The 5,341-nt window shown below is 33.5% G+C and overlaps 1 protein-coding gene across 6 annotated transcripts in view; it reads right to left on the bottom strand.

Annotated features, from left to right (window-relative positions):
* cadm2a (cell adhesion molecule 2a) overlaps positions 1-5,341 on the bottom strand; it is a 476,687-nt gene that overhangs the window by 158,314 nt on the left and 313,032 nt on the right. The window lies entirely within an intron of this gene.

The raw sequence follows: 5,341 nt of genomic DNA on the forward strand, positions 1-5,341 counted from the left end.
GCGGGTGCGCGCGGTAAATGACTTCCGCGAGAGGATAACAGATCTACACGCGAAGAAACGGGAACTCGCGAGCTCATTCAAACCCGGCGCGCGCGCATAACATCATCTCTGCACGCAATACAAGCCCTCGCGCGCGCGCATGATCATTCCCCACGCGCTCGCGCTTGATCTGCTCTCGCCTGCTGCTTTTGCTCGCTCGAACAATTTTATTTTTGGCAGTCGAGGGGCGGGACTTACTGTTTTAATAACCTCAAATGTCATTGGTTACTTTTCCCCTTTTCCAGAAGTCAGTTGCGATTGGATGCCTGTCCAATGACTCGTAATTCACTTGACTTGAGACATGAGACATCACTTCATTTGTTTTATTTATTGTGGTTTATTGATGTGTAATGTGATTTAATGCATTGTTAATACAGAATAGATTCTTACCAGATACTTTATTAACAGAAAGTCTTATTGCATTGTGTCGTTAAGAAATATTTAGGCTAGACTAATGACACATACATTTTAGGTAATATAAGTGGTTAATTATGTTTTCTATTAAATGCAAAAGGGGTTCTGGCTTCTCAAGTTAAGATACAGTAGCCTACACAGCATGAATTAGCTTACATATGCCTTTTCAGAATTTGCTACAAAATATAGAGGAACAAAATTAAACCCAGCAAATTAGATATTAAAATATTATATAGTGATCTTAACCATCTAACTAATAACCTAATAAGAGAAAGTATGAGGCAAGTACAGTACACCATATAAATGATTACACCCCATCTGAACATAACATATCTTTAAAAAAAAAAATGTCCTAGACCTATAAAGAAAAAAATTCTGAATTTGTTTGGGTTTCAAAGGGGTGTAATTATTTATGCCTTGTACTGTATCTTGAGAAGCCAGAATCCCTTTTACATTTAATAGAAAATATAATAAACCACTCAAAATTGACATAAAAGTAATACACAGGATGATAACAAAAAGCTTACACAACAACTCTTGAATATTGATATAAACAAGTAATGTATCTTTCATCCAAAGCCCTTGTTATATTTGCAACTATTTAATGGTCACGTTTTACATTTTTGAGGTTCACAGAACTAATATAATTTTGGTTGGGTAAACGTAAATAGTGGTGAATGAGAGTAGTGCTAATGTAGTGGTGATATACAGCAAATACAGATGAAACTCGAAAAGTTAGAACATCGTGCAAAATTTCAAAATTAGAAACAAATTCAAAATTAGAATATTGTGAAAAGGTTTTCATAAACTGTAAGTCATAATCATCAAAATTATAACAAATAAAGGCTTGAAATATCTCACTTTGCATGTAATGAGTCTATATAATATATTAGTTTCACCTTGTAGGTTGAATTAGTTTCACCTTGTAAGCTGAAATAAATGAACTTTTGCACATTAACTTATTCTAATTTTTCGAGTTTCACTTGTATGACTTTACATTCCCGTTTTTCTCCAATTTCTTTAAGATATTTTAATGCCAATATCACAAATCACAGTGTTATAAATATAAAATATAAAAATGTATACAAATTTGGGTCAATTTGCAATGCTAATAACCATGGAAATGCGTCATAGTCTGTAGCCTAAATATCTCTTAACAACACAATGCAACAAAACTTTCTGTTAATAAAGTTATCTGGTAAGAATCTATTCTATATTAACAATGCATTAAATCACATTACACATCATCAATAAACCACAATAAATAAAACAAATGAAGTGATGTCTCATGTCTCAAGTCAAGTGAATTACGAGTCATTGGACAGGCGTCCAATCGCAACTGACTTCTGGAAAAGGGGAAAAGTAACCAATGACATTTGAGGTTATTAAAACAGTAAGCCCCGCCCCTCGACTGCCAAAAATAAAATTGTTCGAGCGAGCAAAAGCAGCAGGCGAGAGCAGATCAAGCGCGAGCGCGTGGGGAATGATCATGCGCGCGCGCGAGGGCTTGTATTGCGTGCAGAGATGATGTTATGAATGAGCTCGCGAGTTCCCGTTTCTTCGCGTGTAGATCTGTTATCCTCTCGCCCGCATCAGTTGTGCGCTCGTTTATTATTGGCATTGATTTGCCGTCATAGATTTGGCCCAAAAGTTTTTTTTAGTATTTTAAGTCCACCTCTTTGAAAATCGACAAATAACTTATGTGCAGAGTGTAAATGCAGCCGCTGATAAAACCATAAACTGATCAGCGGTCTGGACCTTTGATGTACCAGCAACAATATAAACATGTTAAAAGCTGCAAAAGTTTTCAAACAGCACCCACTGTCCAATTGAACAAGCCCCTGATTAATTGAAACAAAGACACTGAATGATTATGCATTGATATCTGCATTTAAATCCTACTCAAATGAACCCAATCCACGCTGTATAAAAAAAAAAAAAAACAAAAAAAAAAACAAGTGTACTTCTGTGGTGAGTTAAAGTTCCACAAAAAGCAGTTCCTTTCTGCATAAATGCTTGAAATATGTATAGAAAAAAAAAGTTTGAAGTTCCTTTATGAATAAATAATTGACACATATCCACAAAAGAACAGTTCCTTTACGCATAATGGGCACACAAACACAGATGAGGAACTACAGTCCACTGCAGGAGATAAACCATCTGAATGCACAATTACTGAGATTAATAATTCACTTCGTTGTTTAATATTTTCAGTTGATGTGTGCTGTGTTAAATTGATAAATAAAGAAAACAACATCATATCTGTGGTGTTCAGGCAGTGATTCTGTGAGGAACAGAAGCTCCAGAGCAGCTGTAGTGTGTTTGGGGCTGCTGTGTGTTCTTCTGCTGACTGCAGTCATAGTGCTGTGTGTCACGTCCACTCAAGAGAGACAACAGCTCATGTCCAAAAATGAAAACCTGACCAATGAGAGAAACCAGCTAATATTCAAGAATGAAAACCTGACCAATGAGAGACACCAGCTAAGAAATAATCTTCATAGTTATGGTAAAGTTTCTTTAATGTATGTTATTTGCTATACAGCAGACATTTTTAAAACATGATGTAATTGGGTTGTGCTCACAATAACTTTCATTGTACAGAATCTATGAGTTTACTATCTGTAACAATTATAACAATGGTAATTTACTTGTCTTCAATACAGTAATTAACTGGCATATTTCCTAAACTATGTGAAGAGAAATATATATGGAAGGTAAAATCAGCAAACAGTTTCATATATTTACTTTAGAAGTGATGTGAGGTTGTGAAGTTTAGTGGCATCTGATGCCCCCAGTTAAGTTCCCAAAAGAACTCAGAACAAAAATTGTTTGGGGACCTTAAAAATATTAAAAGTATATATGTGAACCTGGCTCACATAACCAGTCACAAGTAGCACGGGTAGCTATATTTGTGGCAATAGCCAACAATACATTATATGGGTCAAACTTAACGTTTTTTTTTATGCCAAAAATCATTAGGATAGTAAGTAAAGATCATGTTCCATGATAATATTTTGTAAATGTCCAACCATAAATATATAAAACATTTATTTTTTGTGAGCGAATGCAGCATAATCGCAAACATAAATGGACAACTTTAAAGTTGTATCTCTGTCAAATATTGTCCTATCCTAACAAACCATACATCAATGAAAAGCTTATGTTTTCATTTCAGATGATGAATAAATCTCAAATTAAATAAAAATGACCCATGTGACTGGTTTTGTGGTCCAGGGTCACATATTCTTTATAAACATTAGGCTGTTTAAGTATTCTCTTTGTGATATTAAAGGGATAGTTCACCCAAAAATGAATATTTTATCATTAATTCCTCACTTCCTTAATCATTTTAGCTTACTGCACTGACACCAAAAAACATTAACCATAAATTGATCAGCCGTCTGACCTTTTGATGTACTAGTAACAACCTAAAAGCTCCAACAACCTAAAATTTTCTGGGTAGAGATTTTTCCTGGTATTGGAACACTTTATGAAAAAATATGACTAGCCTATATGTGTGATAAATTTGAAATTTCTACGAATTATATACATTTTCTTATTAAGATTTCTGTACTTGTAATTTTTTTCATAATGCTTTTTAAAGATTGGTGATATTGTATTTAAGAAATGCATAAAGTATGGTGAATATAGGCTTTTTTTATCCTATAATACACGTGTCCCCAATTATCAAATTCAGGCAGATTTATTTGGGGGGGGGGGGGGGGGGGCACAAAAACATTAATAGTATCTATATATACTATACTATTAAAATATATATTATATGATAATATTATAGCATGTATCCTCTGGTCAAAAGTCAAAATTGCAAAAAATGTCCCAGATTACCTGAATTCACCCTACTTCAAGTGTGTTAATGATTAGTTAACTTGAAGTGTGCTATTTTGAAACAACTAATTGACAAATAAAAGTGAATTTATCAGTTTAGGTAACATGGAGAATGATAAACATTGTTAATTTACATACAATCTTGACATTGTTATTTTATTGTTTAAAGGACACTTTGCTTTTTTATGCTGTACTCTAATAAACTAAATGTAAATAAATCCATTACACTCACAACACAAACTTTTATGCACTCAAATATGATAATTACCAAAAAATGCATAATTAATAGTGTAATTATATTCAGTAATATAAATACACCTGTGTATTCATGAGTTAAAAGTTCCACAATGTTTAAAATAACATAAATTTTATGTATTAATAGTTACTATTTCACCCCTACATTATGCCATGTAAATTATGTTTCCATGGCTTACAGAAGGAAATTTTGGAGCCAAAGAACATAATTGTTCAACCTTCCAGAAACATCAGTTTTGGAAAGTTTGGCTACAATATTTTGAATAATCAAACAGTAGCAGGTTCCAGGTATAATCATTAAACTTATGTCAATACAAACCCCTCTGACATTCTGTGGTGAGCTGAACTTCCTGTTCCTATACATATAAATACTTTTCCACACATCAGGACATATATCAGGAATATAATAAGCTAGTTATTTTCTTTATTTGTTAACTCAAATAAAATAAAAAAAGGTTTTATTTTAGAACACTCTCACCTTCACTGGAAACTTCTGAAAGTAAAGAAGGTTCCAGTTCTTTACTGGAACCTTAAAGAAGTTCCAGTAAACTTGAAGTGACTTGAAGTGATCGCGAAAACTGGTGAAAAAGTGATTCTGTGAGGAACAGAATATATATAGCCTATGTATATATCACATTTGTTAATAAAAGGTGCTGCAGAGCCACACTAAAAATGTCACGGCTTCAAGTTAACCAATTCCATTGCAGCAAATTCTGACATTTGTGTTAACTTCCTACACGTTGCAAGTTCCCTTTTACATAAATACATGAAATATTACCACAGACAC

The sequence above is a fragment of the Scardinius erythrophthalmus genome, assembly GCF_964197995.2.
Source record: "Scardinius erythrophthalmus genome assembly, chromosome: 23".
Lineage (NCBI taxonomy): Eukaryota > Metazoa > Chordata > Actinopteri > Cypriniformes > Leuciscidae > Scardinius > Scardinius erythrophthalmus.